The sequence below is a fragment of the Capricornis sumatraensis genome, chromosome 20, assembly GCF_032405125.1.
Source record: "Capricornis sumatraensis isolate serow.1 chromosome 20, serow.2, whole genome shotgun sequence".
Lineage (NCBI taxonomy): Eukaryota > Metazoa > Chordata > Mammalia > Artiodactyla > Bovidae > Capricornis > Capricornis sumatraensis.
In genome coordinates, this window is record NC_091088.1 from 50,662,446 (window position 1) to 50,676,496 (window position 14,051).

The window sequence follows — 14,051 nt, forward strand, 5'->3', positions numbered from 1 at the left end:
GCATCTGCATCACAGCCTTCTCCAAAGTTAATTTCAGGTAAGTTATTGATTTACACATTCAAAGACAACAATAGAAAGAAGTAAAACTCTCACTGTTTGCAGATGGCATGATCCTCTACATAGAAATCCCTAAAGACGCCACCAGAAAATTACTAGAGCTAATCAATGAATATAGTAAAGTTGCAGGATATAAAATTAATATACAGAAATCCCTTGCATTCCTATACACTCATACTGAGAAAATAGAAAGAGAAATTAAGGAAACAATTCCATTCACCATTGCAACGAAAAGAATAAAATACTTAGGAATATATCTACCTAAAGAAACTAAAGGCCTATATATAGAAAACTATAGAACACTGATGAAAGAAATCAAAGAGGACACTAATAGATGGAGAAATATACCATATTCATGGGTTGAAAGAATCAATATAGTGAAAATGAGTATACTACCCAAAGCAATTTATAGATTCAATGCAATCCCTATCAAGCTACCAATGGTATTTTTCACAGAGCTAGAACAAATAATTTCACAATTTGTATCGAAATGCAAAAAAACCTTGAATAGCCAAAGCAATCTTGAGAAAGATAAATGGAACTGGAGGAATCAACCTGCCTGACTTCAGGCTCTGCTACAAAGCCACAGTCATCAAGACAGTATGGTACTGGCACAAAGACAGAAATACAGATCAATGGAACAAAATAGAAAGCCCAGAGATAAATCCACACACCTATGGACACCTTATCTTTGACAAAGGAGGCAAGGATATACAATGGATTAAAGACAATCTCCTTAACAAGTGGTGCTGGGAAAACTGGTCAATCACTTGTAAAAGAATGAAACTAGAACACTTTCTAACACTATACACAAAAATAAACTCAAAATGGATTAAAGATCTAAACATAAGACCAGAAACTATGCAACTCCCAGAGGAGAACATAGGCAAAACACTCTCCGACATACATCGCAGCAGGATCCTCTATGACCCACCTCCCAGAATATTGGAAATAAAAGCAAAAATAAACAAATGGGACCTAATTAAACTTAAAAGCTTCTGCACAACAAAGAAAACTATAAGCAAGGTGAAAGGACAGCCTTCAGAATCGGAGAAAATAATAGCAAATGAAGCAATTGACAAACAACTAATCTCAAAAATATGCAAGCAACACCTGAAACTCAATTCCAGAAAAATAAACGACCCAATCAAAAAATGGGCCAAAGAACTAAATAGACATTTCTCCAAAGAAGACATACAGATGGCTAACAAACACATGGAAAGATGCTCAACATCACTCATTATCAGAGAAATGTAAATCAAAACCACAATGAGGTACCATTTCACACCAGTCAGAATGTCTGCGATCCAAAAGTCTACAAACAATAAATGCTGAAGAGGGTGTGGAGAAAAGGGAACTCTCTTACACTGTTGGTGGGAATGCAAACTAGTACAGCCACTATGGAGAACAGTGTGGAGATTCCTTAAAAAACTGGAAATAGAACTGCCTTATGACCCAGCAATCCCACTGCTGGGCATACATACCGAGGAAACCAGAATTGAAAGACACATGTGTACCCCAATGTTCATCACAACACTGTTTATAATAGCCAGGACATGGAAGCAACCTAGATGTCCATCAGCAGATGAATGGATAAGAAAGCTGTGGTACATACACAATGGAATATTACTCAGCCATTAAAAAGAATACATTTGAATCAGTTCTAATGAGATGGATGAAACTGGAGCGTATTATACAGTGTGAAGCAAGCCAGAAAGAAAAACACCAATACAGTATACTAACGCATATATTTGGAATTTAGAAAGATGGTAACAATAACCCTGTATGTGAGACAACAAAAGAGACACAGATGTATCGAACAGTCTTTTGGACTCTGTGGGAGAGGGAGAGGGTGGGATGATTTGGAAGAATGGCATTGAAACATGTATAATATCATATATGAAATGAATAGCCAGTCCAGGTTCGATGTGTGATACTGGATGCTTGGGGCTGGTGCACTCAGACGACCCAGAGGGATGGTATGGGGAGGGAGGAGGGAGGGGGTTTCAGGATGGGGAACACGTGTATACCTGTGGCAGATTCATGTTAATGTATGGCAAAACCAATACAATATTGTAAAGTAATTAACCTCCAATTAAAATAAATAAATTTATTTTAAAAATGTCATAAGATTCTTAGAAAATCTTATGAAAGAATATTTTTTAACTTCAGAGTAAAGAAGACCTTTCTAAAGATGAAAGAAAGCCCAAGTGACACATTTTCACTGCATAAAAATAAAACATTACTTCATGGAAAAATGCACTACATACACATTTTTTGGGACATCAAATGTTTCATTGTTGTCTTTGTTCATTAAATTATAACACATCTGCTCCTCCTACCTTCTTCTGCATTGCCTGACTCCTTTCCATGTTTTCTCTTCTATTGTGCTATATATATTTACCAAGATTATTGTTTACTATTTTTCTACCACTATCAGATATAAGCTAGATAGGAAAAGAAATTTTAGTCATCAAAGACATATTCTCTATTTGGAAATTATCTGTCTATTATCCCCTTTCCTCAACTAACACAGATAGTTTGTTTGTTTTCTTCTTTGTTTATTTATTTTTGACTCTGCTGGGTCATTGTTGCTGTGCATGGGCTTTCTCTAATTGTGGTGAGCGGAGACTATTCTTTGTTCCTGTGCCATGGGCTTCTTATTTTGGTGGCTCCTCTTGTTGCAGAGCACAAGCTCTAGGTGTGCAGGTTTCAGTAGTTTCAGCATGTGGCTCAGTAGTTGCAGCTCATGGGCTCTGGACCGTGGGCTTAGTAGTTGTGGCATAGCAGCTTAGTTGCTCTGTGACATGTGAAATCTTCTGTGATCAGGGGTTGATCACCTGTCCCCTCCATTACCAGCAGATTCTTATCTACTGGACCACCAGGGAAGCTTACCACAGATAGTCTTTAATCCATATTCCATAGTGTTATTTGCTTATTCTAGCATTTACAATAAAAGCAATGCCTTTCCCAAATTGTAGTCAATGGAATGTGCTAAGTTGGTTCAGTTGTGTCTGACTCTTTTCAACCACATGGGATCTTCCAGGCTTCTCTGTCCATGGGATTTTCCAGGCAAGAATACTGGAGTGGATTGCCGTTTCCTCCTCAGGGAATTTTTCCAACTTAGGGATCGAACCGGAGAAGGTGATGGCACTCCACTTCAGTACTCTTGCCTGGAAAATCCCATGGATGGAGGAGCCTGGTAGGCTGCAGTCCATGGGGTCGCTAAGAGTTGGGCACGACTGAGCGACTTCACTTTCACTTTTCACTTTCATACATTAGAGAAGGAAATGGCAACCCACTCCAGTGTTCTTGCCTGGAGAATTCCAGGGATGGGGGAGCCTGGTGGGCTGCCGTCTATGGAGTCACACAGAGTTGGACACGACTGAAGTGACTTAGCAGCAGCAGCAGCAGGGATTGAACCCTCATCTTTTAGGTCTCCTGCATTGGCAGTTACAGATTTATTTTTCACCACTAGTGCAACCTGGGACGTCCTAACACATTAAGACAAAGCAAAACAGTAGTGACTCTTGGCAGCAAATGGATTTACCATTCCACATACAGCAACTAAAACTAGACGAAATATAGGAAAGAATGATATTCAGAAGTTGAACTTCAGGTAGCATAGGAGAGTGGTCTCTGGGAAAGAGGAAATGAAAGTGTGCTCTATGATTGCCCTACTTTACTGCTTAGACAGATATCCAGATGGCCCTGCAGGAAGTAGGAGTTCAAGGAGGGAAATGAGCAGTCCCTCTGAATTCAGGAGAAAGAGCTGGGAGTCCCAGGTGGCCAATGTGATTACATTAGCAGGGCAGAATACCAGAGAGAATCCTATTTCTTTATATTAGAGAGAAATAGGACTCCAGGTTTCTGCAAAAACGTCCCCATCAAGACTTCACTGAATACGACTCAGTATGCATATGAAAAAACTGCCCAAAGTGAGGAAATAACAACCCGAATGGAGGAAACAATCCCAGGAAATTAGATATGTCTGAAAATAGTTTGTATTTCTAACAGCCTTAGAAGAATACCATGGTTATTCATGGGGAGTCAAGTAGTTTATTCAGGAAGATATCTTAGCAGTCATATAAAATTTTCCTTTTCATACTGATTTTTTGTGCCATCTTAAAAACACTTAAGAGAAGCTTCAGATACATAAAATTATTTCAAAATAAAAGAAACAAGGATCAAGAATATCTGTAGAACTACAGAGGGTAACTAATATCTAAAAATTTAAAATTTGGAATATCTGGCATCCAAAAACTAACTAATAGCCATGCAAAACAGAAGAAAAATATAAACTGTTATAAATTGTTACCAGAAATAATATAAAGAAAAAATATAAATAATTGAAGAGAAATCAATATAAACAAACCCAGAAAATACAAACATGGTACAGCTGGTAAACAAATATTAAAAGTTATTAAAATTATGTTCCAAATGTTTAAGAAGGGAGGACCACTTGGACATGTACACTAGAAGCATAGATATATTTTTAAAGCACCCAAATTAAACTTGAACAGATAAAAAATATATTCTACTAAATGGAATTAACAATGGAACTAGCCACTGTAGAAGAAAATATTAGTGAGTATTAAAAGGACAATGATAGAGACTATTCTGGTGAAAAGCAGAGATAATTGAAACATGATAAAAATCAGATCAGTGAGCTGTGAGACAACCTGGGGAGGGGAATACATGGTTAATTGGAATCTCTTAGGAAAAAATGGCCAAAATCTTACCAGAATTGAATAAAACTCTAAACCTATATATCAAAATAATTAGTTTACTTTAAACACAAGAAACACAAAGAGAATTGTACTTAGCACATTACAGTCGGATTTCATAAATGTGGTGATGAAAAGGAAACTTTCAAAGCACCCAGAGAAACAGAGGAACAAAGAGAAGAACCACAGCACACTTCTCATGGTTGTTGGTAAGTGGCCCAGTCATGTCCAGCTGTTTGCAACCCCTCGGACTGCAGCACACCAGGCTTCCCCGTCCTTCACTATCTCCCGGAGTTTTCTCAAACTTACGCCCATTGAGTCAATGATGCCATCCAACCATCTCCTCCTATGTCACCCCCTTATCCTCTTGCCCTCCGTCTATCCCAGCATCAAGATCTTTTCCAGTGAGTCGGGTGTTTGCATCATGTGGCCAAAGAATTGGAGCTTCAGCTTCAGTCCTTCCAATGAATATTCAGGGTTGATTTCCTTTAGGATTTACTGGTTGGATCTTCTTGCTGTCCAAGGGCCTCTCAAGAGTTTTCTCCAGCACCACAGTTTGAAAGCATCAATTCTTTGGTGCTGAGCTTTCTTTTTGGTCCAACTTTCACATCCGTACATAACTACTGGAAAAACCATAGCTCTGACTATACATACCTTTGTTGGCAAATTGATGTCTGTGCTTTTTAATATGGTGTCTATGTTTGTCATAGCTTTTCTTTCAAGAGGCAAGTGTCTTTTAATTTCATGGTTGCTGTCACTGTCAGCAGTGATTTCGGAACCCAAGAAAATAGAATCTGCCACTCTTTCCTTTTTTCATATCTATTTGCCATGAAGTGATAGGACCAGATGCCATGATCTTCATTTTTTCGAATGTTGAGATTTAAGCCAGCCTTTCACTCTCTTCTATCACTTTCATCAAGAGGCTCTTTAGTTCCTCTTCACTTTCTGCCATATGGGTGGGGTCACCTGCATATTTGAGGTTATTGATATTTCTCCCCACATTCTTGATTCCAGCTTATGATTCGTCCAACCCAGCACTTCCGTGATGTACTCTGCATATAAGTTAAATAACAGGGTGACAATATACAGCCTTAATGTACTCCTTTCCCAATTTGGAACCAGTCTGTTGTTCCACGTCCTGTTCTAGCTGTTGCTTCTTGACTTGCATACAGATTTCTCAGGAGGCAGGTAGGGTGGTCCCGTATTCCCATCTCTCTAAGAATTTTCCATAGTTTGTTGTGACCCACACAGTCAAGGCTTTAGCATAGTCAATGAAGCAAAATAGATGTTTTTCTGGAATTCTCTTGCTTTTTCTATGATCCAACGAATGTAGGCAATTGATCTCTGGTTCCTCTGTCTTTTCTAAATCCACCTTGTACATCTGGAAGTTCTTGATTCACGTACTACTGAAGCCTAACTTGAAGGATTTTGAGAATTACCTTGCTAGCATGTGAAATGAATGCAGTTGTGAGGTTTTTGAACATTCTCTGGCATTGCCCTTCTTTGTATTGGAGTGAAAACTGACTTTTTCCAGTCCTGTGGCCACTGCTGAGTTTTCCAAATTTGCAGTCATATTGAGTGTAGCACTTTAAGAGCATCATTAGGATTTTAAACAATTCAGCTGTTTAAAATCATGTGCACTATGTTTGTTCAGAGTAATGCTTCCTAAGGTCCATTTGACTTCACACTCCAGGATGTCTGACTGTAGGTGAGTGACCACACCATCATGGGTACCCAGGTTATTAAGATTTTTTTTTTTATAGTTCTGTGTATTCTTGCCACCACTTAATCTCTTCTGTTTCTGTTAGGTCCTTACTATTTCTGTTCTATTTTGTGCTCATCCTTTGAATGAAATGTTCCCTTGATATCTTCAGGTTTTTTTTTGAAGTGATTTCTAGTGTTTCCCATTCTATTGTTTTCCTTTATTGCTTTCATTGTTCATTTAAGAAGGCTTTCTTATCTTTCCTTGCTATTCTGTGCAACTTTGCATTCAGTTGGGTATATTTTTCCCTTTCTGCCTTACTTTGCTCTTGTCTTCTTTCCTTAGATATTTGTAAAGCCTCCTCAAACAACAACTTTGCCTTGTTTCATTTCTTTTTCTTTGGATAGTTTTGGTCACTGCCTCCTGTACAATATTACGAACCTTCCTCCATAGTTCTTCAGGCACTCTGTTTACCAGACTTAACCCCTTGAATCTATTTGTTACCTCCACTGTATATTCATAAGGAATTTAATTTAGGTTGTATCTGAATAGTGTAGTGGTTTTCCCTACTTTCTTCAATTTAAGCCTGAATTTTGCAGTAAGGAGCTCATGATCTGAGCCACCATGGTGCTGAATGCTTTGCCATGGAAATGAATCGAGATCATTCTGTCATTTTTGAGATTATACCCAAGTACTGCATTTTGGAATTTTTTTTTGTTGACTCTAAGGGCTACTCCACTTTTTCCTAAGGAATTCTTGCCCACAGTAGTAGATATACTGGTCATCTGGAATAAAATTCTCCATTCCCGTCCATTTTAGTTCACTGATTCCTAAGATGTTGATGTTCACTATGGCCATCTCCTGCTTCACCACATCCAATTCACCTTGATTCATGGACCTAACATTCCAAATTCCTATGCAATACTCTTCCTTAGAGGATTGATCTTTACTTTCACCACCAGACACATCCACATTTGAGTGTCATTTCTGCTTTGGTTCAGCCTCTTCATTCTTTCTAGAGCTACTAGTAATTGCCTTCTACTCTTTTCCAGTAGCATATTGGATACTTTCCAGTCTGGGAGACTCATCAAACAGTGTCATATCATTTTACCTTTACATACCATGAGGTTCTCCTGGCAAGAACTGGAGTGGTTTGCCATTTCCTCCTCCAATAGCCCACGTTTCGTCAGAACACTATGACCTGTCCATCTTGGGTGGCTGTGCATGGCATGGCTCATTGCGTCACTGAGTTATGCCAGCCCTTTCACCATAACAGGACTGTGATCCATGAAGGGGTCCATGTACAATGAATACACTCAGTTTGTGTATACATTTTGTTGAGTTTTGAAAATTTTTTACACTGATAAGTATAATCAAGATTTTAAACATTTCCATAGTTTTACCCATGTAAATGGAATCATGAAATATACCATCTATCTGGTCTGGGACTAAATATATCTAGTCCTGTTGTTGAATTATGTTGTTTTGTGCAGCGATAGGTTAGGCTAGGTTTTACCAAGTAGTATTTCTTCATGTTGGTATACCAAAATTTGTTAATCTAGCTACTTGATGGCAGACATTTCTGTTCTATTTTCCAAATTATATTTTTATTGTCATGGAAAACCATATGAAATTTACACTCTTTTTTTTTTTTACTTTTTGATTCTTCATTTAAGTTTCTGTTAAATATTTATTTATTTATATGAATCATACACTCCCAGCTGTAGAAGCTCCTCTGAGATCACTACTGTTACAAGGACAGACACAGTTTCTCAGGTGAGGTGAGGAAGTTGGTGGCTTTCAATAACACCTCCAACAATGGCTCTTTTGTTGAAATATTTATTGACCAGACAGCATGTGCTAGGTCTTTTGTCCCCTGGCTTGTTGAGCTCTATCCTTATAACTAAAGAACCAAGACAGCCTAGTCCATCAGGCAGAGTTAAATTACTTTCAATGGTAAAAGAGATCGACCAATGGACACATAGCCATAGATATCAGGCTTGCGTGCTGCGTTCATGTATTCTCATTAGCTAACTGAACTCAAACCTAGGAAATGACACGTTAAGAAAACTCAGTCATAGTAGTATACCTGGTAGAAAAAATAACAAACACCATCCCCAAAGGAGCCAAAATTGAAGCTTCTTTATCTCCTATAAGTGGGACAATCCCAGTTTATACCTGTTGTGTCAGTGTTCCAGCAGCCCTAACACTTCCCTCAGGAAATCTACATTTTTAATGACTTTGTACATCTTGTTCACTGTAAGCACAATATTGTACATTAGTTCTCCAGAAATGTTGCATTTTGCACATTGTATAACCTGTCAACAGATATTCCCATTTGCCAACTACTGTCAGCCCCTGGTAACCACTGGTCTGCTTTCTGTTACTATGGCTCTAAATACTTTCTTTTTTTAATAAAAAATACTTTTAAAATAATTTTATATTTTCATTGCATCATGTAACTTGTGAGATCTTAGTTCCTTGACTACGGATTGAATTCGGGCCCTCAGCAATGAGAGATGGAGTCCTAACCACTGAATCACCAGGGAATTCTTGAGTTTAACTAACCACTCTATATACTTCCTCATATGAGTGGAATCAAGCAGAATTTGCCTTTCTGTGACTGGCTTATTTCACTTGCATAATTTCCTTTAGGCTCATCCATTTTGTTGCATATAGTAAAATTTTTTGTTTTTAAAGACTGAATAATATTCCACTGTGTATATATCACATCTTCTTTATCTATTTAAATATATAGATGGATATTTGTGTTACCCTCATGTACCACAAATAACGGTACCTGGGACTGCAATATCTCTTTGAGATCTTGATTTTAATTCTTTTAGATAAACACCCTTAAATGGAGTTGCTGGATCAGATGGCATTGTATTTTTCAGTTTTTGAAGGCCCTCCACGCTCTTATCTATAATGGCTGTGCCGGATTACGGTCTCAGTTTCTTCGCATCCATGCCAGTATTTGCATGTGTTTTTTAAAATAGCCTTTATAATAAGTATGAAGTGATATCTCAGTGTGGTTTTGCTTTATATTTCCCTGATAATTATTGATATTGAGCACCTTTTATGTACCTGCTGGCCCTTCTTTTATCTTCTTTAGACAATTGTCTATTCAGGTCCAATGCTTAATTTTTAGTTGGAATGTTTTTCATTTTTTGTTTTTTTTATGAAGGTGTAGGTACTTTTGTGTGCATGCTAAGTAACTTCAGTTTTGTCCCAACTCAGTGACCCTATGGACTGCAGCATGCCGGTTTCTTCTGTCCATGGGATTCTCCAGGCAAGAATACTGGAGTGGATTGCCATGTCCTCCTCCAGGGGATCTTCCCCAGCCAGGGATCAAATCCATGTCTCATTATGTTCCTGCATTGGCAGGCAGGTTCTTTACCACCAGCACCCCCTGGGAAGCCTAGTTTTGGAATCCTTATTTTGGATATTAACTTCTTATCAGATATGTGGTTTGAAAATATTTTCCCATTATATAGGTGGCATTTTCACCTTGTTGATTTTCTTTGCTCTGCAGAAACTTTTTATTTTACTTTGTTCCACTTGTCTCCTTTTGTTTTTGTTTCTTTTTTTTGTTTGTTTTTGTTTTTAAATTTTTATTTTTACTTTATTTTACTTTACAATTCTGTATTGGTTTTGCCATACATTGACATGAATCCACCACAGGTGTACATGCGATCCCAAACATGAACCCCCCTCCCACCTCCCTCCCCACAACATCCCTCTGGGTCATCCCCGTGCACCAGCCCCAAGCATGCTGTATCCTGCATCGGACATAGACTGGCGATTCGATTCTTACATGATAGTATACATGTTTCAATGCCATTCTCCCAAATCATCCCACCCTCTCCCTCTCCCTCTGAGTCCAAAAGTCCACTATACACATCTGTGTCTTTTTTGCTGTCTTGCATACAGGGTCATCCTTGCCATCTTTCTAAATTCCATATATATGTGTTAGTATACTATATTGGTGTTTTTCTTTTTGGCTTACTTCACTCTGTATAATCGGCTCCAGTTTCATCCATCTCATCAGAACTGATTCAAATGTATTCTTTTCAACAGCTGAGTAATACTCCATTGTGTGTATGTACCACAGCTTTCTTATCCATTCATCTGCTGATGGACATCTAGGTTGTTTCCATGTCCTGGCTATTATAAACAGTGCTGCGATGAACATTGGGATACATGTGTCTCTTTCAATTCTGGTTTCCTCGGTGTGTATGCCCAGCAGTGGGATTGCTGGGTCATATGGCAGTTCTATTTGCAACTTTTTAAGGAACCTCCACACTGTTTTCCATAGTGGTTGTACTAGTTTGCATTTCCACCAACAGTGTAGGAGGGTTCCCTTTTCTCCACACCCTCTCCAGCATTTATTGCTTGCAGATTTTTGGATTGCAGACATTCTGACTGGTGTGAAGTGGTACCTCATTGTGGTTTTGATTTGCATTTCTCTAATAATGAGTGATGTTGAGCATCTTTTCATGTGTTTGTTAGCCATCCATATGTCTTCTTTGGAGAAATGTCTATTTATTTCTTTGGCCCATTTTTTGATTGGGTCGTTTATTTTTCTGGAATTGAGCTGCATAAGTTGCTTGTATATTTTTGAGATTAGTTGTTTGTCAGTTGTTTCATTTGCTATTATTTTCTCCCATTCAGAAGGCTGTCTTTTCACCTTGCTTATATTTTCCTTTGTTGTGCAGAAGCTTTTAATTTTAATTAGATCCCATTTGTTTATTTTTGCTTTTATTCCCATTTTTGTTTCTTGTGCTTTGATTTTAATATCCAAGAAATCATTGCCAAACCCATGTCATACAGTTTTCCCCCTATGTTTCCTTCTAGTAATTTTACAGTTTCAGACATTGCATTTAACCTATTTTGAATTGTTTTGTGTGTGTGGTGTAAGATAAAAATAAAATTTCATTCTTTTTCTTTATCCAGTAGTTCCCAACACTATTTATGGAAGAGACCATCTTTTCCCATTTTGTATTCCTGGCAACCTTGTCCAAGATCAGTTGAGTGTACGTGTATGAGTGTGTGTTTTCTGGGCTCTCTCTTTTGTTCCACTGGTCTATATGTCTGCATGTCAGTATCGTACTATTTTAATGACTGCAGCTTTGTAATATGTTTTGAAACAAAGAGGTGTGGTACCTCCAGCTTTGTTTTTCTTTCTCAAGATTGTTTTAGCTATTCAGAGTCCTTTGTGGTTGCATATGATTTTTATGACCATTTTTCTAGTTCTTTAAAAATATGTTTTGAAATCTGGAAATTCATTGACTGTTTATATCATTTTTGGTGGTTTGGATATCATAACAACATTAGTCTTCCAATGTTGTTCCTGCAATGAATATGGGATGTTGTTCTACTTCTTTGTGTCTTATTTAATGTTTTTCATCAGTATTTTGTAGTTTTCAATGTAGAAGTTTTCCCCCCTCTGTGATTCATTCTAAGTATTTTATCTTTCCTTAATTTCCTTTTGGAGTTTTCACTGTTAGTGTATGGAAATATAACTGTAATGGTGCTCAGGAGTATCTCTGGGTTCAGTAAAAGGAAACTAGGGCAGGTAGTGGTGGTTGGTAGTGCCAGGAGTGTGCACAGACTCAGCTGTGAGGCTGTAGGTAAATGCACAGGGGCAGTGGAGTATGCATCGTGGCAAGGATAGGGCTTGTGTTAAAATCTGGGTCTGATTGCAGGCACAAGTTCAGTTGCTGAGGTCAAAGCTGGTAGCAGGTCTGCACCTGGCTTCAGGACCAGGGCTAGCTTAGCTGTATGCATGATGGCTGTGCTGAGTTCCAAGGAGGCACTAGCTGTCATGGGTCCTATTAGGGAGGGTGGAGGGACTCAGCACCAGGAGTCTGAGACCTTGAAACCTGTGAGACCTTCTGTGGTGAGAGCTGTGGGCATATGCAGTAGTTGTGTTGGCTATTGGTTTCCCCCACAACTTTCCCTCATTTTAATTCATGCTACTGTTAGGGGAAACACACTGACTGAAATTGCCCACCTTGGCCAGGCACCATAGTAACCATTTGTGTGAGTTATTTTACAACAGGAGGTCCTGTATGAAACATGGCACTAGTAAGACACCATCAACCAGAAGAATTTGGAAAAGATCAAAAGGAGATGCTGCATGTCCTACCACCTCCCAGAATCATCAGTGGCATCCATCTTGGCTGAGCAAGGACCCTGAGTCAGAATGATTGGCCAGAGACAACCTGGAAACTAACCTCATCACCATAAAACCTGAGACAGTGAGTCACGTGGCAGAGCAGTTCTCCTGAGTTCTCTTACCTTACTGCTTTCTCTCCTGCCACCCATTTCCAATAAAGTCTCTTACCTCGTCAGCATGTGTGTCTCCTTGGATATTTCATTTCGAGTGTTTGACTGGAGCCCCCTTTTGGCCCCTGGAAGGGATGCCCCTTCCTGAAGTACTACTGTGTTGCTTCAGTTTTTTAACTGGACTCCTGAGCTTTGTCAGAGCTATTTTCATTAACATCTGCCTGTCCAATGGTTGTTGTTGTTGTTGTTGTTTTCCCCCATTGGGGGGATAGAGACTGGGATCTCTTACTAAATCATCCTGCTAACATTACTCTGTATATAAGTTTTAGAATCAGTTTCTCACTTTCTGCACACTTCCTGCTTGGTATGTACATGCGTAATCATTCACTTCAGTCATGTCCAACTCTATCCGACTCTATGGACTGTAGATCGCCAGGCTTCTTTGTCTATGAGATTCTCCAGGCAAGAATACTGGAGTGAATTGCCATGCCCTCCTCTAGGGGGTCTTCTCGACCCAGGGGTCGAACCCAAGTCTCCTAAGTCTCCTGCATTGGCAGGCAGGTTCTTTACCACTAGCACCACCTGGGAAGGCCCCTGCTTGGCATATAAATCAAGATTGCATTGACTCTAAAGAGCAACAGAATTGAAATCTTATTGAGTCTTTAAATATGTAAGCATAGTATATGTCTCCATTTCTTTGTGACTTTTACTTTATTTAGAAATTAATGTTTTGTACTTTTCATTTTACAGGTTTTTCACATATTTTATTAATTCCCTGCCAAAATATTTTATGTTTTTGGTGCTATTGTGAATGATATTTTACTTTGATTTTGAATTGTTTCCAGTATGTAAAATACACATGGTTTTTTATATATCGACTTGTAGTTTACAAATATGCTAAACTCACTTACATGCACTAATGGTGTTTTTGTGGATTCTTTAGGTTTTTCTCTGTATAATTTTTTCTGTGAGGAAGAGAGTTTTTTTTCCCTTCCAACTGTAGCTTGTTCTCATTATTTCTTGCCTTATTGCACTTGTGAGAGCTTCCAGTCCAATGCTGAATAGAAATGGAGACTAGGTGACTTTCCCTTATCTTTGATCTTAGGGGGAACAATTCAGCCTTTGTTCATTAAATGCAGTGTCAGCTGAAGTCTTCTTTTTTTTTTTTTTTTTTGTGCCATTTGTTAGATGGAGACTATGTTCTTCTATTACTATTGTACTCAGAAATTTAATGGATGTTTAGTTTTTTCTATTTCTTTTCTGCGTGATTTGAT